Below are 23,142 nucleotides of genomic sequence, written 5' to 3'. Positions count from 1 at the left end.
ACAAATATAAATACACAGCTAAAATAAATACAGAAGTAAAAGAAATACACCCACCTCTACAATTACAAAATCACTTTCCCATGGGGAAATTTCTCGTATCCCCATCTGTTAGAACTTGGATTGTGCCACGAACCATTATGGCTTATATCCCTTAATTATTTTGTATCATGTGAAATGTAATTGCGGATCTTCTACATCTTCCTTGCAAATCCTTCATTTTCTTTCTTAAAGCTACCTATATTCTTGGCTTTAGTTCTGCGTGGTGGAGATGAATTCCCAGGGCTAATTAGGTGTAACGGGAAGCCACAGCCCCAGTCCCACAGTTCTCACAGAGACGATGGAACTTCTTCCAGGCTGAGAAAAGAAAGGGAAAAAAAGCATCTATGACAGCCTGACACACGGCTCAGTCTGGGAGCAAAAGGGGAGCTAAGCCTTGGCACTCCTCCATGCAGCACTAGGCCAGGGCCTTGCCCAACAGGGAGCCCCAAAACCTGCACTTGGCTCTCTCAAGTCCATTTTATGAAACTCCACAGATGTTGGTAGTGGAGGGGTGTGCATGGTGTCCCATCTGGCTGCTCCAGCTCTGCCAGAGTTGAAAACTGACTCAGCTCTGTTGATTTAAGTGGACTCAATTTAACCCGCTGATTCTTTGCCCAAGGCACATCCTCCGTAGTGCACCTCTGAACATGTAGCATGAGGCTTATTTAAGGGCTGCCTATATACCTTGCAGCTGAGATGTAGTTTCAAGTGTTCTCTCTCCAGCGAAGAATGTGGAATTTGTAAATTGTGGTTGTTTGACAAAATTTGCCTAAAACCAGAAACTGCAAACCTCCCTATGAGCTGCGTGTGCAATCGCACACACTGCTTCCAAGGTTTGCACACACCAGGCTCCTAAGAGCAAAGGGAATTTACGTTCCCAGGCAGTATTCCTAAAAGGAATAGTCCTTGGGATATGAACAGCTAATGAAAAAAATGACGTTGTGATTTTGACTTGAAAACAGCATTTTCAAGTCTAATAGCATTGCCTTATGGCTTTGAAGTAATGCCTGTTTCAAAGCTGTGCCCATCTTTGTGTACTGTATGGCTGCTTTGTCCTCCCGATGAGCAAGGAGCTGTTTCATAGCAGACATGAAAGGTATTTTCATGATGGTTCAGCAGAAAGCTTCACATCCACCAATGCAGAGGCTCCATACAACAGACAGACAGCCTCTGTCTGAATTGCACGGCCCTCCTGCCAGGGCAGAAGTGATAGATTTCTTACACATAATTTCTATTGCATATTAGATATCCTCTAATAGACTCACAATAAACCACAGCAGATGTTTGAAAGGTGCATAATTTGCAGTTGATTATACACATATATCACAAGTCAGACTTTGTATGTATAATAGTTGCACCGTAATCACATGGCTTTTGTGAATCCAGAGAGTCAACTGTTCAATCAATTGTTGAAAATTTTCACTCGTCTTACAGCAAATTTAACTTCAAGGTACTAGCAACTCCCAGCTACAAATATGTTTGGGATACGAGCTGTAAAGCTGACCTGTGGCTTCCCTGTGTGCAAGCACATTTTGCACCCTCAAAATGAACTAGGCAGGCCAGAGCAGTGGCATTTTCATTACTTGAATTTCACCTGTAGTTGATCACTTAGTGAGGATCTCTTCAGATGTGAGGGTAAAAGATGGTCATAAAAAGATGCCATCCTGTCTTGCTGTCAGGTGAGGAGGGACGCCACCAAGTCTGGGTTTCACCTCCATGCCTGAATCAGATGTATCAGAGGAGGCTTAGGGATGGAAACACAGCACCAAGAGCACAGCATCGCGCTGGAATGTCAGTAGTGAGCTTCCCAGTGCTACCAGCAAGCTGAAAAAGGAAAGGAGGCTTTCTGCTGCAGGTTTAGAGAAGAATAGATGCATCAGGATCACTTCAGTATTATTCAATCTTTTTGACATAATCTTTGTCTCCTTGGTTTGTTCCTGTCTGCTTTCACATGAATTGAACAGTGTTGAAAATATACAGACATTTCCACACAAAAGAACACAAATATATCATTTGAATGTGAAAGAGGCACTAAACAGTGCTCTCATTTAAATGACACCTAGAGCCAAGAGACATGAGGTCTAAGCTAAATGAGGAGAAGACACAAAAACATCTCTACCATGTTTTAAAGCACGCTTGTTTAACTACACCATGCTGAGATTACATTCAGTATTTTCCCCTAGACCTGGAATTGCTGAGACAGACAAAACATAGCTGACCTTCGGAGTGGGATTTTTGAAAAATAAATAAATTGGATGGCAGAGTATAAAAGTTGCAAACTTCTTTAGCGTGCCATATGTGAAAATCTTGTAAACAGTCCATAAATATCACCTGCTGGGTAGGACTTGAGGAAGCTGCTGCAGACTTCTCTGCTAACATCTTTCCCCAACTCCCGAAACATTGAGCCATCTGGCAATTACACTTTACTCTATAGCTTCTCTGTTGGCATGTGCCTGCAATTACAAAACATGCTATTACCAGCTTCAGACTGGAAGCACCACAGCCCACGGCAGGGATAGGAAGCAGCAGCACTGACCAAAATGCTGCGAAGGCAAAAGCACCCCCAGGGACACCATCACTATGTTTGTCTTCCTATCTTTGAAGGCAACTTTACAGACATTAAAAGTGAGTATTTTGCTTAGGCATTGTGATTGTGAAGTTGAGTTCTTAGTTTTCCTTCCAGAATCGAACTTCCTGATGAGGAAGTTAGCGTTTGATCTAATTACCGCTGAAGTAAATTGTTTTTTTCCACTAGCAACACAGAGCTGGACCAAGCTCAAGCTCAACCGTGCAGCAGTTATAAAGCAGAGCAGAGTTACTGACTAACTCTATTATAACTTACTGTCTGAAATAAAGATGCCATTGAGTGCTGTAAGAGTTAATTTCTTATTGAGTTAATTTTTGAAATAGTTATACTTTTCAGTTACAGATCTGCAGAAAGTATTTTAAGACCTCCTTCATTTTTACACATAGATCTCCTAAAACACAAAAATGATATCTTTTTCTTCTCACAGTTTAAATATTCACTCTTTGGCTGACTTTCATCTTGGGAGTGAATTTTTATAGCTGATATTTAAATCCCTGAAAATAAGGGCTTATTACAGAATCTCTCACATGTTCTAAACCACTGTGCAGGAGCCCTAGCTGGCACTGCAGTTAGCATTGCTTTTAATCTACTGTTTGAATATACTACTGAAGAAATACTTTTCATTTTAGTGGACAGAATAGATGCAGATCCTAAATGACTTGCCATGTGAAATGGAATTAAGAACAGTACATACAGTTTAATAGCTTTATCATTATGAACAGGCACAAAGGCTGACATTTTAAAGTCATTATCCTCTTGCACAAGCTGGTACAATTATATTTTTAATCAAGAATTTCTACGTCTTTTGTTACTTCCTGCCTTTCTGAGTTCCTGTGATATACAGTTTCCATTTTGGCCTCATCCTGTTTTGCCTTGCTTCTTGTATATTAAGAAGTCTATTTCTACTGTAGGCTAGCACTTTTCATAGGCAGCAACATACAATAAACAGGAAAGATTCCCTTAGAGACACTGCTGTTTTTAACTGATCAAAAGGCCATTCTGACATCCGCTTCTTGCTCAATAAAAATATTATTTAAGGAAAAAGAGAAACAACTCTAGGTTAGCACTGAATCTTTGGCTTTGCTAATGCCTCAGCAAAAGAAAATGTTGGTGTCATCACCACTTAACCTACTGATGCTTAAATCCACCCTGTGTTAAATATGTAAGACAGAGAGACAGCAAATCAGTTTGTACATGACAACGCAGCGTCCTTCATTTTTCTTGAGTTTTAAACTATAGAACTGCTTGCTACAATACAGCCAAGCATCAGAAAGCTGAGGAAGCTGCCCTGACAGTCTGCCCACAGACTATGAACTGACCTGCAGCCTGTGAGAGCTCTGCAGCAATTGCAACCTCAGAATTCATGCTTCATAAGATGATCTAAGACAGGGTTGTTACTGTGAATAAAATAATGTTTTGGGTTCAGGCCTGAATGAATGTACATGAACAGGCTTTGAATAGAAGCATTTCACAGTGTCTCATTTTCTACACAGAGTGGTCTACAGTGATTACAAGGCCTCATGGGTGATGCTCCTTCTTACCAGCAACAGCCATGGTCACATGCTGATGCTTTGAGCCTTAATTCAGCCATGTTGCTGAGCACACGCCTAATCGTAAGCACCTGTTGGCCACACTAAATTAAATGGAGTTTAAGCATACGTTAAACAGGGCTTAGGATATGCTGAGAGAAGATGGAGGAAGATCAAGCGGGTGAATTGTGTTTGCTGTGTTAGTCTATGCAGTACGTGCTTCTTACACTCTGGCATTTTTGCTTTCCACTCCCTTCCACTTCACATTCTCATGTCCTATCAAGTTGCTCTGCCACAGGAGATCTCTGGCTGCTGAGCGGAGTGCTCCTGCGGTGTGTGTGCTCCACGGTGACTCTGACCCACAGAGCAGGGAGCACAGGTTGCCAGCCAGCCCCGGTGAGGCTCAGGAGGGCTCTGCGCTGAGCACAGTGGTAAGCCTCATCCCTGAGCTGCAGCTAGCAATGCCTGAACAGATGCAATTTTACACTGTAGGCACATCAACGTGTGACATATTTTATAACAGCAGTTTCAGTTCTGGAAGAAAATGTTTACTTCCATGTAAACAGAACATAAAGTTCTTGTGTTCACTTTCTGTATTCATTTTACTGTAGCCTGACTATAGTGCTTATGCATCAAGCCCATCACATGGCAAACAATTCTGAAATATTTTTAGCCTCGCTGATATGAGCAACGGCACTTAGCTGTGTGGGAAATGGCAGTTAGCTCTGTGCCCACCACAGCATGAATGAGCTGCTGCAGATACCAGAGTCTCCCCACCTTCCCGTCCGCTTGGGCAGCTCTTCTGAGGGCTTCAGGTGGAATTTATTTCACCTTCAGCAGTTATCTAATGGTCAGGGAGGAGTTCTGAGCTAGTTATCCCTTGGGAATCTGTGGAGAGAGATAGAGGCACCTGAACAGAATGATTCACCCTGCTGGTCAGTTGTAAGATGGGATATATTTTTGCTGTTAGTATCTCCTTCCCCACGGGCCACAAGAGAAGGCCAGGGATCCAGTTTAAAGGAAACATCAAGCTTTTCGAGAATAAATTAACAAGATGAGGGCTACTCTTTCTGCATTTTTTTCTCATAATCATTACAAAGTGGCACTTGCTTATCACCCTGGCTCAAGCCTTGCAATTCCAGGTGCATGGTGACTGTAGAAAATACACTGCCTATTTCCTACACACATACTAATATTGTTTTCTGCTGTGTGTCCCTCCACATGCTAATTAATACTGTGCAGCGCTTCTTTTGGCAGGAAGAAGCTTTGTTTGTGGATCACTCTTTCTCAACTGTTTCTTTTTAAACAGCATTATTAAGCTCACTTTTGACTTGCCAGAGTGAGGAAGAAAATTACAAAGGACTGCAAAACTGGGAAAGATAAGCAGGAAGGCTTTAGACACCAGCAGTGACCTGTGAATCTGCTGGAATTTAAATTGGAAATGAAGTTGGAAGGGTGGATGAGAAAGGTGTAATGTTGGGGAACAAGATGGAATTTAACTCATAACTTTGGCTCCTGGCCTGAACTTTCATGTGCACATAGTGCAGCTCATAGACACCTGTGCTGAGGACTTGAAACTTGGCTGGTTGTTGCATCCATGTGGTGTAAAATGGCATATGAGGGCTTTGATCTAATGCAGTGACCTAATCTTGCAGGAAGGGCAACTCTGGCTCTGGGTTAGCTTAGTGATTTTTGTGGGTGAGCACGCAGAGAGATTGGAGAGTTCAAAAGTGAGGGTAGTGGCTCTGTGGACAGAGCCAACGCAGACAGCCGCTTGGCAAACACACCTGATTCCTGCCTCTCTTATCTCTGACAAGCTGCCACAGCTTTACAAACACCTTTCAAAGGAAGCATGTTGCAGTCAGGCTGAAGCAGCAGTATGCCCTTTCCCTGCCTTTGGCTCACTGGGGTGCAGGAGGGCTTGTGCACGTCCACACAGAGGGCACCAGGCGCTCCCAGCGGGGCACGTACGTGTGTGCATCAGAGGCAGCAGAAGGCAGGAGCTGTCCCTGCTATCTGCAGCCTGCAGGCTGGCAAAGAACAAGGAGATGCAGATGTGTCAGCGAGAGAGGACTCCACAACTGGAGTTCTTTCAGACAGCAGCTACAGTGAGGTTTAAAGTCTGAGCTGCTACAAATCTGCTGTTGCTGGGCTGTTGCGTGTGATCAAAATGGGTCATCCCTGCCAAAGAAGGCAAACACAGTTCTGTAAAACAGCATCTAAGCTTTTCCTTGCCTAAGTGGAAACAATTGTTTCTCCTCACTTTGCAGGCTCCTTTGCAAGCTCCTTATGTGCCACTGACACAGTTCATGGATCAAGTATGCCAGCACTGCTGATATTAAAGAAATAACTGGAAGGAAATGCAGGAATGGATTTTTTTTTCCCACAGTAAAATGTCAACTTCCACTACAAAGAAATATGCAATAACGTTACCATCTGTGTCACTTTATTCAGGCCAGATCCACATTACAGCTAATACTGCATTCCCATGGTGAAACACTGCATCATTATTAGCAATTACCAGCATAGCTCCACTATTAGCAATGGGATGTCTACAGCCAGTTCGTGTCGGCTGTGCTGCTGTTATTTATTTTGGAGGAACAATGAACGTAAAATGTCTCTTCTGGACTCTGACATGGTGTGTACAAAGGCAGAAGTCTGTTGCAATCTAGGGGGTGGACAGGGAGGAGCTGACTCAGGGAACAGCTCAGCCACTGACAGTTACTTTCATCAGTATTTTCTTTGGCAAAGTGTGTTCAGAAAATGTGAGGGGAAAACAGGGAGCAAGACGAGGAAGAAGGTGAAAGAGGGACTTGAAAAAAAAAGCCAAAGTTGAAGAGTGTTTTTCTTACTGTACTCAGTTCAGAAGATTTTTTTTTTGACAGATAATTGCTAATTATTTCAGAGAAGGGCATTTTTTCTGCAGATAGCTGTCTCTCACGCCTTAAAACCCTGTAGAGTTAGGCTGGAATAGCCTTTAACACCTGTTTTAAAAAACCCTAAGAACCAGCAGATAGCGAATGATCTATTGAACACCTGGGAAAAGCAGACACACTGCAAGAAAATATTAACGTCTGTTCAAAAAGAGATGATTCAAGAAAATATTTTTACACTGCCTTTTGATTCAGATACTGAACTAGTTTTCTGGTTACTGGGTCAGGATGCTTAATGGCTGCATCAAACACGGGACGACACACGAGTGAAGTCCTCAGCTCAATGACAAGGGTATGAGGTCTGCTTGAATGTCTGAGTGCACAGTTGTGACTGCTTCTCTTCAGAATTTGCCAAGAATGCGCATTAAAAGAGGCTGCAGGGTAGAAACTACAGCTGCCTGACAGGCAGCAGCCTCATTTTACACAACTCTTGTCTGTACTCCACTGAAATAAAAACAAGAGGCTGATTCATAACTTCCAAATTATCCATGCAAGAAAAGTGGATTTTTCCCCACTATAATGAGAGTGTAGGAGCCTCCATCCTTGACGCCATGCTGCGAGCTGCCCCCTCACTTTAGCCACTCCAGACCATACGCACTAAAACAGGCTTAACAGCTCACTTTTTAAGAGCTTTTTCATTGCGTGTGCTTGAGCCAGTCCTCAGCAGAAAGCCTAGTTTTGATCCCTCTTTCCAGACCTCAGTCTTGGATCTAAACTCTCTGATGGGGTTGCCAACACCAGTTGCATCCCCAGCCCTGTGCTCTTCCCATGGATGGGGGCAGCTCCCCTGGACAAAGGGGAAACTGCTCTCAGACTTGCAGCCTGAGAGAGATCTGGGCAAAATCTACCTCCCTCCGGACCGAAGGTGGATGTTATGGTCCTGAGTCCCGCCTGTCCCAAGGTTTGGTGCTGAGATGTCTCCTCTTTGAGCTCTTTCCCTAATAAGGCATTTTCTGGGCTTAGCTGAGATGATGAACGAGGCTTGTGGCCTTGCCCCTCAGCTCCCCTCCTGGAGCGGTCAACCCTACCTGATATTACTATGTATTTTAAGAAGGAAAAACAATAGAGATTTTTTAAAAATTAAAAATATGAAATCTAAGGTTTTAAAATGAACAAGGAGAGCTTGCAAGAAACCAGTATTGATGTGAGCAGAAAGGCTGGGATATAACACGAAATAAAGATTCTTAAACATCCTAATTCAGAATGAAAATGTCTTTTTTGTTTTGTTTTTTTTCTATGGAAGCATTTGGTTTCACATGGATTACTTCACTTTAGCCTTTGTACGTATAAAATACAACTCCTTTGAGTAGATGATTTCCTGAGGTCCCTTCCAACTCAAATGATCCTATGATGGAATGAAACAAATTAATTACAACCCATTTAAATTGTATTTTCATATAAGAATCAAAGAAAATAATCAAATCAAAAAGATGTTTCAACATTTTCTCATTAGAAATGTAATGAAATTCATGCCCCAAATGGAATCGAATGCTGCCACTCTGCTTTCTGAGAACTGGAAGGTTTGAATTTAAGCCATTCCAGAGCAATTGGCCTCAGAACCAATGGACTTTGTCTGTTTGTATATAACATGTTTACAGCAAAACTTCCTAATATGATTTAAACTAATCTTTCCTGTGAAAAAAAAATATTTTGGTAAAAAGCCTTCAACTAATTCTAAACTGCACTGCATTTTTCAGTGCGGTTCCCACACAAGCAGAACCCACTGGCCATGTAAGGAACATTTTCACTGCTGCTGAGACTGAACTCATCTGGGAAGTTCTTCAGTACTCTCTTAGCACAAGCAATATTCAACTATACCTCACTAAAAAGCAATTTTCCCTTCAGGTTCCTTAGTGGTGATAGAGCACAAAAGGTGTTCACTGGGATACAATAAATGAGCATGTGCGTGGGTACACGTGCAGATGTGTGAGATTTCTCCAGCACATAAATGTACAGTTGAGGTTATAGCAGTGAGGGTTCCATTATAATCCCATTTTCACATGCTTGGAGCTTTCTGAGCTGTATTATTTTGTCACAGAGGCTTACATGTGGCCCCTAGCTCAAAGGTGATATTTTTTTGAGGTTTCACAAAACCTATTAATCCACTTTTGAGATCCAGAGGGTAAAGAAACGCTTTTCCTGCCTCCTAGATTCTTGTAGCCCTCTTACGGCATTGATTTTTACACAGAACTCTCTGCAGAGTTTAATAGCAATCAGCAGCCTGATGTGCCTTAATGACTTCCTCTGTGCATTCAAAAAATGGCTAAACTTGACAAGCTGAAACCTTCCGAGGGGCTAGTGCTCACTGAGTAATAGCTCCCAGGTCAGTTCGGGATTATTATTTTAAAGTAATAACAGAATAAAGACATTAAGATTTCCCTGACTTCATAAAAATGTTTTGAAAACTAGTTTCGTCCTCAGAACAGCCCTGAGTTCAGAGCTACACGGCCGCTTCTCAGCTGCTGCACACCAGAGCAGCCCAACTGCAGTAATGCAACTGTGGCAGGGAAGGATCCGGCCTCTGGGGGAAATACACATCTGTCAGTCATGGCTTTATTGTCTTCACTAGAGATGTACAGCCATAAAAACAGGACCCTTAATGTCAATGCCAGCTACTCAGTACAACGAGCCAGGGCAAAGCGGCGGGAGTGTGTGAGCACCCTGGAGCTGCCAGCAGGAGCTCTGCAAAAATATGCCAGCAGCTTGCAGATCAGCGTCTTCCTAAACCAAAGCCATGCCCTTGTGTTTATTGTCCTCTAATCATTGTTTTTTTTTTTATTTTTCTTCTCATGGATGTAAGTTGGTTTTGAAGACAAACAAAAATTTAGCTTCCATAATGACAAGATGCCCAACGCTGTTGTATATATACACAGAGATGACGTTGGTGAACTCAGGAGGCTTTCCTTTTACTGGGGTGAATTTTGTTTTCTGTAAGTTTTGATCATGCAGTGAGTGGTGAAGAAACACAGCCAAGCAGTGAAAGCAACAGAGATTAATACTTTAATTTCCTTTTGATTATACTTTTTTCTATAAATCTGTCACTTGAATGGAAGTTCCAGGGCTGTGGCTGCGGAAAGACGCAGCAGCAGAAAGCTGGGACCGTAACAAGAATCCAGCACTGCCAGTTCTCATGATTTTTATCACCGGTGTCATGAAACTTGATGGCAGGTTTTAAAGCATCAGCTGCTGATATCATGGGATTGCCAAATTTCTCATTTAAGATGAAGAAATTTTATGGCTATTATTATCACAGATAATGTGATATCAAAAATGTAATAAAAGGAAAAAGAAATCCTCAGTACTTTTTGAGATTCTTTTATAAAGTTTCACAATTTTTTGAGGACTGACATGATATCCTAAGCTTGGAGTGGATGTGATTAAGAAAGAAAATGACTGTTTTAGTTGGTAGAGTAAATCACCCATAGAGAGGAAACAGGGAAGGAGCAGGCATCAGGTGGAACAAGTAAATCACAGAACACTAGAACTCTAGTCTGAAATGTTCTGAAAGCAAATTAAGAAATTATGTGACTTAGCACAGTACTCCATGCACTGGGATACGGGGAATGGCTTTAAACTAAAAGAGGGGAGATTTAGGTTAGACATTAGGAGGAAATTCTTTACTCAGAGGGCGGTGAGGCCCTGGCACAGGCTGCCCAGAGAAGCCGTGCGTGCCCCATCCTTGGAGGTGCTCAAGGCTGGGTTGGATGGGGCCCTGGGCTCCTGGGTGGCAATCCTGCCCATGGCATGGGAGTTGGAACTAGATGATCTTTGAGGTCCCTTCCAACCCAGACCATTCTATGATTAAGTGTACTCTCACAAGAGAAAATTGGGTATTTTTCTTATTTCATCATTTCTCTTGTAGTACAAATTCATTTGGAAACTCATGGGCCTCTTTATTCCCCGACATGCACTGTGTGCACTGCAAGGAAAATAATGCCCAAACTAAGAAAAGACCTATGACATACACTGGCAGCAGAGAAATGTTCTTCAAAAAAGGATATTTTGGAGCCTAAAATCAAGTGAGATCCTGATCCTATGCAAGTAGGGAGAAATTTTGCCACTGTCTTAAAAGAAGCCATAATTTGACCCTGCATGCAAAGATGGGGAAGTCCCCCCTGCTGCAGACAGAGCAGGCCCCAAATGTTTGTGTCATCTGCTTCCACCCAGTAACAGCTTTATAGAAGTAAGTTAAGAATGAATAACTTAAAAGCTGCCCAAGGTGGCTCTTAAGTGCTGCCTTTCCTCGCTGCACATGAGGAGACAACCATTAGCGCTGCTGCTGCATGGTTCACGGCTCCTTGGGGGCCGCTGTGCTCACAGAATGGCCTGGTTTTGTGCTGCAATATGCACACGTTGGAAATTGCTCGCATTTGGATGCTATCTGGTGCTCAGTTTTGAGTTAGTGCCGTGTCTGTTATAGATTCCTCTCATCACAGATAATATGTCTCTTGTGAGCATGAGTACTATTCTTCATTTTTGTTTGGATAATGCTTCTCTCTGAAAGTCGATAGATTGCATTTATACACAGTGGTATATTGTTAAAAAAATTAACAGCTAGAAGATTAAGAAATACAAAACAATAGCAAATAATTATTAAACTGCATTACATTTCCACCCAGAAGCCTCCACAGACTTCATAAACTTCAGTAAATGCGTCCTCAGCATACTTCGAAACATGAACATATTATCTATCCCCTGTAAGGAAAATGAGTCACAAAGATAATGACCAACTTGCCCACGATCAAGTAGGATGAGAGAATTAGCACATTTGCAGTGCCCTAGCACCCAGCTCTGTGTACTTCTTTAAGGCTGGTAGTGGAAAGAGAGATTTGTATACATAGTGGGGGGACTTTGGTCTTTATTGTACCTAATTTTGAGAACCTCCTATCCATTCTGCAGAAGCACTGAGGCAGAACTTTAACTGCCCTCACTCTGAGTTACTGCAGTTGGAGCTGCAGTGTTGGGCTTTGGAAAATTCCTAGGGTACTGCTGAAGTGCAGAGTCAGCTCCTCACTCAGCTGACATACAACACAAACGCCAGTAATGTACATTGGACCAACGACAGACAGCTTCCTTTCTTTAGGTACTGAAATTGAAATAATCTGACATTTTTTTTCAGATGACAAAGAGCTGAAACTGAGACGTGGCAAGGAAGGATATATTTTCCTTTCTATGCTGAGCATATGGGGACATGCGAAAATTACCCGGTGATTGTCAACTGAGCTGTGGCTACACCTATGAACGTGTTTTTAGTTTGCACTGCTAGGGGTGGGGGGTAAGAATAACTAAGAAAGGGGATAAGCTACATTGCACTTCATATGGAATACCATAGGGTGAGAGTGTGCATATGGACTATTTCCATGGAGTGAGCGAGGTGCCTGAAGGTCACCACGCAGTAATTTATCTAGCTGCCTAGTGAGGCGAGTTTAAAAAAAAATAGCCTTCCTGGAAAGAATAAGTTACAGTAAGCAGAGGAACTGCTTAGCGTAGACACTTTGCCTGAACCAGTGTTCAAAGAATCAAAGCCAGGAGGAAATGGATTTGCCACTAAGTCATCCACTATGTACATATATATTTATATGCATATTGCAGTCTGAAGCTTGCAAGCAGCAGGGGAATCTTACCAATTTCTGCTCACAAAATTAGCTATTACAGTACCCAAAAAATCTCTATCACTACTTGTGACTACTTATTTACCACAGTCTATATAGTGTTTTTACAGCCACATAAGCTATATCGCGTTAGAAACCATTATAGATAAAGAGGTACAGTCCATGCTACAAACTGCTGACACAAGCAAGGTTTATTTCTGCAAAAGTACTGACATAAGGCATCTTTATACCAGAATAAAGCTATCCCCTCATGCGTGCTGAATAGTTTTAACTATACACAAACAACTCCTTAATTGAAATAATAAAACCAGTACAAAAACCAGAGGATGAAGACTGGGCTTCAGAAGACAAAGACTCAAGTCTCAAGTAACACACAAGTATGGTTAATAAAAAAGAAAGTGTAAAAGCATACAAAGTAAAAACGTTAATAGGCAGCCGGGGTTGCCTGATTGCCTGGGAAATGTGAGACTGGCTCTTGGTAGTAAATGTAAGTTTAGTTTGGGGGAGAGCTATTTGTGTGGGAAAGGCTGGAGAGCACTGGTTTCTTGAATAATGGCATGCTATGATGGGAAAAATGAGAAGCAATTTGGGCACTATTAGAGACACTGTTCAAGAGTAATAAGGAACTTGAAAATGATGTCAGAGAGATAAGATAAAGAAGACTATTATACTGTCTGAAGGCCATCATGTAGTATAGCTGTAGAGGGTGAATGAAAATGGAAACCAGTAAGGAACATAATACGATATGCTTATGGTATTTTGTATATTTGTGCTGTTAGCAGGTGCAAGGCTGTTGGTGTCAGTGGAGCTGTCTTCACTTGCTCCTCAGCTCACTGTGGTCCTGTATCTGTTTTATATGCCTACACTATAGTGTGCATGTGCTATCTGAATCAGAAAACTTTAGAAATATATTAGAATAGTGTTAGACTATGTAGAGTCGTTAAAATGTGTACCTGCTTTAAGTGCCTGCCATCTGAAACACACAGGGATGAACCTAAACTGTCTGCTATACATGCATGTAGGGAAGTTTTGGATTTGAGCCCAGATATGAATATACAAATAGATAAGGTTTATAGCATTGTGACATGAAGTCTCAGGGGTTTTGTGGGAATGTCAAGAAAATGCTCCACAACCAGAACATATGCCTTCCATGCTAAAACATCGGATGCCTTTGTCTCCAAAAGAGGTCATGGAGATGGTTGTGAAACAGGAGGAAAAAAAAAAAAAGCTTTTACTTAAGAGTTACCTTTGCATATTTTTCCAGACTTATCTAAAGCTACTCAAATGGAGCGGCAGCCGAGGATTTCCTTTAAGAAGGGCTTAAACACGAGGGATGTAAGTCTTCCATTTTGCATCTGGCAAAGTGGAGTGATCACTATGGAAATAGGCAGCATAGTCTACATTTCCGCATGGTGATCAAGCTAAGGCTTTTCTAAATTGCTGATCTGCTTCTCTTGTTACAGATGAATACATCAGAGGAAAGTCGGCAGAAGTTGCCTGGCTTAATGACAGATTGGCACAAGATTCTGCAAAGAGACAAACTTTGATTCTTACCCACACACTTAGCAGTGTGTCCCAAAACTTTGTTATTATGAGCTAAGATTTCAGAGAACAAATGATAAGTTGTATATGGTGATACGAATTGAGGTGACAATAGGGACTGAAGTTGAATTTTCTACTGTACAGTAAATTACTCTTCAAGCACTTGAAATCCATTGTTGCAAGAAGTAACTACTAATTTGTATACTGCCATAAACGTATGTCCTAGCTTTCAAGCACTGTTAGCCCTGCACAAGTGAGTCTGTTGTTTTAATTGACTTCAGTGGGACTGTTTATGTGAATAAGATGAGGAAAAATTTGGCTGTAAGGGTGCGTTTCTCAGAGCTCGAGGCAGAATAATCACACGGCTGTGAACAGACCTCTCAATTTTCCCTAGGTTCCCAGCTTCCAACTGCCGAAGGAGTGTATTAAAAACAAAAACAAAACCAAAAAAAAAAAGAAAAAAGAAGAAAGAAAAGAAGAATATTGGTATGTTCTTTTCCAGCATGAAACGCGGAAGGAACAGCCCCAGGGCAGTCCTGAGCCATTTGGGCAGCGTGTTGGTGCCCCTGGCTGCAGTGGGGTGCTCCAACCCCTCTCCCACCCCACTGCCCTGATGGGCTGTATCTGCATATGGGGCATGAACAGACCACAGTGCAAATGAGCAACGGAGAGAGCTGGTTGGAGTGCGAGGAAGGGAGAAATCCAGGCTCCCACTGAGTGTGAGGCATCTGTATTTCAAGGAGGCATGGGGCTACTGCAGCTCCACATCAGCATGGAAAGCAGCAGACTAGTGCCCCAGTTTCTCCTGTACAACAGCTGGTTAGCGTGCTTCTGGGATGCGTGTAGTTTCTTCTGGAAGAAATCACCATGTCAAATGGGCGTGCCTTCCAGATATGCATATATTGTCAGAGTAGTCCTTTTGAGCCATCTAAATTCTTCATTTTACAGCATTACATAAAATATTTGCAATGCTATTAACATGCAAAATAGGTCTAAATAAGGACGATCTTTTTCACTTTAAATGAATTATGATCAACCTCACACAGTTTGCAACCAGCTTTGTGGCTCACAGGGTTTCACAGTACCTCATGTGCGAGACACAATCAGAAATTTGATTTTTTGAGGTTGTGGTTTTAAAAACCTTTGATATTGCCCACGAAAATCAATTTCCTCCATGGAAGTTGAGGACTTGGGAAGGGGGGTTATTCTCACATTTTTGTGAATTCTTACAGAAAAAAGAAAATGACCTATGCTCCCAGAAAGTTAGCAGGTGACTTATTAAACTTCTCTCAAATCTCCTTCAGGAAGTTCATTAAAACTCTATTTGGAAATGACCAGGTGCTCACTTCCCGCAGCGCAACAGGGAAATCTGTCACCCTGTTTAAAAAATTGTTTGGTTACTAGGAAAAAAGAAATAATCATTATACCAAGCTGTGTGGTTTTGTGATGGAAAACTGTGGCTTGGTGAGAAAAGTGCCAAGGTCAATGCAATGAAAGACCCACAGTGAACTCAGACCTGATTTCCGAAGTCAGTGGTGGATGGGGGCCAGGGAAACAAAGTCGTTTCTGTGGTTTGCTTGAAAACACTTTTAAGGTTCTGGATAAAAATAACTCTCTAGATTGAGAGAGTTTCTACTTTGAAATACATTATCATTAGAAAAGATTTTCTATGTGTTATGAGGATCGCTAATGGTGACAGAATTACTTTGTTTGACACTGGATCCTGACCTAAATACTACGGCCAAGTCAACTAACAGGAAAATAGTAGGGCTAAGCGTTTTTCATTCTTTATACTGCCAAACCACTGCCTCTTGCAATCAGGATTGATTACAAACACCCAATTAAGAGGCATTTGGAACATGATCTGAACGCTAATCCTGTCTCTTTTTCTCTTTGTACCTAATTATCAGCCTTAAGATGGGTATTAGCGCTTTAATTAGCAGATTTACTTTAGGAACTTTGACATAAACTAGCAAATCTATATGATATACATATATATATGGAGAGTCTTAAAGATGTGCATGTAACATGTATGTTTGTGACCAAGTTGTTCTGTATGATATACGCCTAGACATACACATGAATATGTGTATCCGGTTTTCAGACATAACTTCACCCTTTGGAAATACTACAAAATAAAATAATTCAATTTGCTTTTATATCAGCTGTCTCTATATCATAATAATCAAATTATGATCCAGTGTTATAGCTTGCAATAAGCTATAATTAAGAAACTAATTTTCAGCAACATGTAGGTTTTTATTTTAATTACATTAACATGGAGAGGGGGGTGAAGAACGCAGGATGGGGTTGACTGAAAGCATCTTAAACGGTTCATGGGCTAAGGTCCACAACTCTGGGTTTCATTTTAGAAAGGACTCAGCCCTCTGTTCTAAATTTCCCTCTCTGTCCACAGAAAAGCTGAAGGATGAGGCTCATGGGAATCTGTATTTGACCCTTAAGATTTTTTCCTGTCTGAAGGGCATCTGGTTGTAGCACGTCAAGATAGAATTTTCCCCACAGTTCACTTAACTGTCTAGATTAATATAAACATCGGCATATGATTGTTATTATAATTGTAACATGATACCAAAGGAGACCCAAATCAAGGCTCTACTGTGCCAGGGATATACCCGTACCCACAGAGTGCAGAGACAGGCTCTGCATCCAGTTCCTCTCTTCCTAATGTACACATGCCCAAATGTTCAGGTATGACCAGGTAATTTGCTCATGATTCCCCTAATGCCTTTTCCTGCCACTACCCTAAAAGAAAGAACTGTTAGCCAGGTTAACAGCTGAGACTTTCACATGAGTTAATTGCTTGGAAAAACAACAAAAGAGAATCTGTTTATGGCACTGTGTAATCGCAAAAACAATTTAATTTCCAACTTCTTTAAACACTTACTTAATCTCTAAAACACAATAAAATAATAGACCTATCTTTGGATGCTTGCATCTGATAAACGTCTGGAAATACATGCTGAATCCTGTAGCAAGGAGCAAGTACTAGGATTCAGAACCTTTAAGTTAAGGAAGAACATTATCCGTATGCATTTGTAGTTGTGTGTACACACAGGAAGGGCAACACACTCCATCTGTTCTGAAACAAGAGTTATTTGCTTCCCTGATTCTGAGCAGACTCTGGGCTTACCCCCTTCCTTGGCACCGTTGGCCTTCCAGAGGGTATCAAATAATAGTCACCAACAGCACACTGCCTGAGAATGCCCTTAATGTGCTTTTATTTAAAGTAGGGAAATGCTCTATGAGTGCACCCAGAAACAGATATTACAAGTCCACCACAACAATGACTCTCATCCTAAACTACATCAAAATGCTTTTTTCTTGTTTTGGTGGCTGGAATGACGATCACTTCCATTGATTTAATAATTCCAAATAATGTCTCAGTAACCCCAAACAGCTTGATGTTCCTGTTGAAGGAGAAATTTCTGAGAGAGATCCCGGTTGGAGAAGCTGTCCATTTGGCCCTGGTACAGCTTCTCCTGCAGGACAGTGCTGGGATTCACATCCCTCTCAAGGTCACATTGAACCTGGCTTCGACAGTGAGGCCATCGGGTATATGCCAGCCTCCTTTGGTGGGGTGCTCACGGTGTGAGGGCTGGGTGATTTGGTTCACTCAAAAGACACATAGGATGTGGGTGTTACTTAAGCCACCTTCAGCTGGTGGCAAGTGGGAATTCATGTCTGTTTTAGGCATCTGGTTGTGAGGCAAATCGCTAGAAGACAGCACTGGTGCCTACACAAGCAGAGCAGGCTACTAGAACCATGTTTCTGGTTGAAAGCTCAGAGGCATTGAATCATTCAGACTTCTCTTCTGAGCTCAACCACGGTGAAACAGGTGGTGAGGCCCAGGCACGGGCTGCCCTGTGGGTAGAAGCTGCGGGTGCCCCATCCCTGCGGGCGCTGAAGGCCGGATTGGATGGGGCCCTGGGCAGCCTGAGCTGCTGAGAGGCAGCCCTGCCCATGGACGGGGTTGGAATTGATACTCTTTAAGGTCCCTTCCAATTCAAACCACTCTGTGATTCTATGATTCTAGGAAATACAGCTCCTGCCTTTCACAGGCCTGAATTAATCTGCCCTTTTACTATCTCTGCTGCTTAGCTGCCATCATCAGCTGCAGTCACCTCACTGCCTACTGAGCTCAAAAGCAACTGAGGGAGAGCGAATTAGGAAGCTCTGATTGACGTTTGCCATCAAAATGACTGATACAGTTATAAAACGGTCGTATAGGGCCTGTGCTTCACCATTCCTCACAGCCATAAAGAAAAAGAAGATATAGCTCTGCAAAAGTGGAGGGCAAAATTCCCCTTGCTTTCAATGACAATAAGACAGTATGGAATCTGGACCTTGCATTACTCCTGAGATGTCCTTTGTGTAGATCGGGGAGCAATTCAGGGTTGGTAAACCTGGAGCCAGGCCCCAGTCACACCTCTGGGCAGTCAGAAAGCAGCTGCAACACATGCAGCCTTAGCAGTTCAAAGGACCGTTCCAACACATGCGGTTTAACTGGGTCTCCCAGGACATCACTGCATAGCCACAGCAGCTCAGTGCCACCTGGGGCTCAAACTGCCTTTGCCCAAGAGAAACACAAACCACAAAGTCTGCTGAAGGCAGCCTGTCACTGTGTGGAGGAATAGGAACCAGGATTTAAACAAAAGTAAATGAAAGCTTAAACTTTGCAGAAAGTAAAGCAAGGCTGAGCCATGGCTTGCCTTGCTCCTGTTTATTTTACCAGCCTCAGTTTGTTATGCCTACAGATTTACAGCATAAATCCATTGACATTATTTAGAAATACAGTGGATGGATGAATTTCCAACGTCATTAAGGGCTATAGAAGTTTGCAGGGCTACAGTTGCACTCAGTATGTCTGGCTAGCCTTCCTGCTTCCAGACTCAAGGGTCTGCAGGAGCTGCTTTCTTCTACATAAATAAACACAGGTGTTTTTCTTCTTTTTTTTCTCTTTTCTCTTTTCTTTTCTTTTCTTTTNTTTTCTTTTCTTTTCTTTTCTTTTCTTTTCTTTTCTTTTCTTTTCTTTTCTTTTCTTTTCTTTTCTTTTCTTTTCTTTTCTTTTCTTTTCCTTTCCTTTCCTTTCCTTTCCTTTCCTTTTCTTTTCTTTTCTTTTCTTTTCTTTTCCTTTCCTTTCCTTTCCTTTCCTTCTTCCCTTCCCTTCCCTTTTCCCTTTCTCTGTATTCTATAACTAACTGCAATTTCTATTCAGACCTAATTTCATCAGTGTAACTAATCCCTGGTAAACGCAGTATAAAGAAAAATTATCTATGACATCTTTCCATCTAAGATGCAAATGTTTCCAAAATGGGCAATTCTTCTGTTCAAACTGATTTGACAGCACTGCGTAGACCCTTTATAACTGTCAAGCAAGGATGATATTTACTCTATACTTCTATAAATGATGGCCAATAAAACAACTGTACTGCATGGAATATCTATGAAGACCTTGTAAAACAATATAGTCAAGTCTGGCAACAAAGTCAATAATTTGTCAGTAAGAAAACCACTTTTGGGCTTTCCCTACCCAGTTCTCCACCTTTCTTAAGCCCTTTTCTTCTGAAGCTTCACATTCATTTTCTTAATGTTTTTAACCTAGTGTCTGTGAAATTTTTATTGCTCCCCAGATAATGACATCTGATCTGAATGTAACCACACACCTCTTTGCTCAACAACATTTGTCACAAACCATTATAAATTATCATGCTGATAGTGTGCATTGCTGGGAAACCGGAAAAGTTCCATAAATTCAGAGTACTGTATCAGTGACATTCTTGTTTATTATCTAGGTATAAAGTTTTACTGGATTCAAGATGGCTACATTTACACAGTAGGCTCCTTCAGAGACACGAGACTTCTACAGCTTGCCCCAAGTGCTGAAAAGCATTTACCACATGCAACAAACATTGGAGCATTTTAATACTCAGACATATGTTTTGTCTCTTCTATTCATTTTAACCATCTTCCTGACTTCAAAAAAGGCATGGATATTATCCATGCTTGCTTGAGAAAAGGCAAATCAGCAAACAAGCTAACATTGTCTTAAAGTAAACAGTAATTGCTGTTTCTTTGCCTCCTGAAGAGGAGGCACAACACTCATTAAAGTTAAAAGTTAAAAAGAGACTCTGTATTTTTTCATTATGTGCTAATACTCTTGATAACAATCTGTGGTTGACATGACTGTATGCTTCCCGTTGAGACCCAGTATTTCCATTACGCTGGTTCAGTAGTTCTGGCTAGAAGGTTTTCTGTCAGATGAACCTCGCTTGTGTGAGCATATTTCTAATTATTTGCGTATCTTTATTCTTTCGAACTGTGAAAGTTGAGTACTTTGGACTGTCTCCAGAAAAACAGGATTTTTCACCATGTTTGCTCAAAACAACTCAAATGATCATCAGAAAATCACACACGTATGAATTTTACTAGCAGTCATTTGAGAAACATATCCATTAAAGCACAGCATAATCATAGGTAAATCAAGGGTATATTTTCAAAATGAATCCCAAACCCTAATGTTCAAAGAGACTCACCGCAAACAGCTTCAGTATAGCTGATACCGAGATTTGCTGCTTTTGATTCTCCTCAGAGAATAAACCTTTCACCAGTTTTACATTTCAATACGCCCAGCCTTCTACATGCGGTGATATTTACAAATCAGGTAAGGCCTCTTGGTTTTCCTGTTCACACTACAGACCACAATGGTAACCTTTCCAAAGTCACACTGTTCCCCTCCCTGGGTGCAGGGGTTTTTGTTATTAAAGTTATCTCCAACTCTAACTGAGGTATAAGATGCAAGAAACAGCATTATAAAGAGGATTTTGGGAACTAGGCCAGAAAGCTAATCTTCTCCTCTAGTCCACTTTAATTGTATGGAGCATTTTTGTTCCCAGACATGAATTCCCCTATCTCTCATTTTCTATCTGCTTTTCATATTTAAGTGCTTATTAATTTCCACTGCTAAACCTTTCAATAAGCCAGTGTGTAACCTAAATTGCACATTTCGAGATGGCACACTGAGTTGCTAATAAACTAAGAATATTAGGAAATCAGAATGTACTTAGTTGCAAAACCAAAAAAAAAAATCTCATGATATGTTTCACTGCATTAATTATTGCTTGCACCCAATATTCGGTAAAAGGAATGTGAATTTCCTAAGCAGACAGTGAAATGTGAAACCACAGAGCTTGTTGACAAATTTTTGTTGCTGAAATCATTTTCTATTATTCTGGTCCTAAGGTTCTTGGCACAAACACAATCCTTCTCAACTTAAAAAGAGCAATTTTAAATATAAGTGAAGTAGCAGCTGAGTAATTTATCATAGCCTAGAAGATTAGCATTTCAGCATAGACCAAATGACAGTAAAGTCATCACCATCACACGCTGCAAAGACAATGCAAACAGCCCTGTTCAGAGCTCCCTCCCACCCACTGCCATCTCATTACCGCATTGGGCCCCTTTCAGAGAAAGGAATAATGCAAGGGCGAGAGTGGACAATGAATATTGAGAAGGGAACGGTGAAGGGAGGGAGTCAATCTCTTCCCTGGACCCAGTTCAGCTCAGTCTGGCACTATTTAGCACAACACTACGCCACAAAGATTACTTGTTCCTTAAATAATTGTATGCTGTACACCACTTTACTGCTGTCAAAGACCACGTTGGTTTTATAGCGTTGGAAAAACATGTATTCTAGCAAGGAACAAAAAAGGGGTTGACATTGAAATATGCTTGATTTAATTTCTCAATCTCTGTCTAAAAGACAAAGAGATACACACACACACGATCATTTTTAAGCATTAGCGCTGTCCCACAGAAAGAAAGTAAAACCCATATAAAGAAGACACAAGGAAGTGAATCATTGCCTGAGTACAGCAAATTAAAAATTAAAGAACGGGAAATGAGCGTGTGAACATATGGTGTGAATATGAGCTGCAGCTCCAACATCACAATAAAAATTCATTTTAACAAAGAATCCGTTTAGTTTTATGAGCATAGGGTGTTCCTGCATTATCACTTGAACTGAAATGCTGATATACAAGAGATTATAAAAACAACAACAATGCAACTAAGTGCCACAATGCATCATTAAAGAACTTCATTTTAAGGGAAATCAATAATGATGATCTAAGTAATCTATTTATTAAGTAATAGGAACAGAGACACGCATGGTAAAAATTAAGTGCTTGAGTACAGTCGCTCCCTAAGTCCAACACTCTCACCTCACGGTCCATGACAATTGATGATGCTGAGCATCATTTTACAGTACCAGAGCCTGCGGAATATCGAGCACTCTCATGAAATGTCAAACACTAATGGCAACTGAGTTTAATCTCTTCCTGACATGCAGAGAAAATCTTGACGGATAGCATTAATGAACAACGACTCTCTCTTGCAGTTGTCAGAAGAATATGAAAACTGCATGATACTCAAGAAATTTTTAAACAGTGAATTATTAAAACATTTTCTTTGTGAAACAAGTAGGCTGAATTTAGAGGATATGTTGAAGAGGGGAATGACCTGACCGTGTCTTGCCTTATGCAAGTTAAATGGCTTCCAGGCAAAGATTTGGGGAAAAGTGGAGAACAATTTTATGGGAGAGTCCCACTCCCCTTACCACTCTGAGAAACAGACAGTCAATGGAAACGTATGCACAGAGCGCCTCGGTTTTCCCCTTCCTCCTCTCAGAGCATTATAGCAGAGCAGAAGGAGGGATAAGAGCAGCTCCTGGCTATAAATCAGCAGCAAAGGGAGAAAGGAGGATGTACAGCTATCGTATCTGCAGTTCACTGCCCCTTAATGGGTGACAGTAAATAGCAGACATTCTGCATTAATTAGAGGAGTTTACAATTTACAGGTTGCCCATTTCTGCCACAGGCTGT

At 41.4% G+C, this 23,142-nt stretch overlaps 1 protein-coding gene across 4 annotated transcripts in view; it reads right to left on the bottom strand.

The window, feature by feature from the left end:
* Nucleotides 1–23,142, bottom strand: part of NRP1 (neuropilin 1) — a 108,783-nt gene that overhangs the window by 81,197 nt on the left and 4,444 nt on the right. The window lies entirely within an intron of this gene.

The sequence above is a fragment of the Numida meleagris genome, chromosome 2 (assembly GCF_002078875.1).
Source record: "Numida meleagris isolate 19003 breed g44 Domestic line chromosome 2, NumMel1.0, whole genome shotgun sequence".
Taxonomy (NCBI): domain Eukaryota; kingdom Metazoa; phylum Chordata; class Aves; order Galliformes; family Numididae; genus Numida; species Numida meleagris.
The sequence above is the reverse complement of the archived record's forward strand: the minus strand, read 5'-3'. Positions and strand labels throughout refer to the sequence as shown.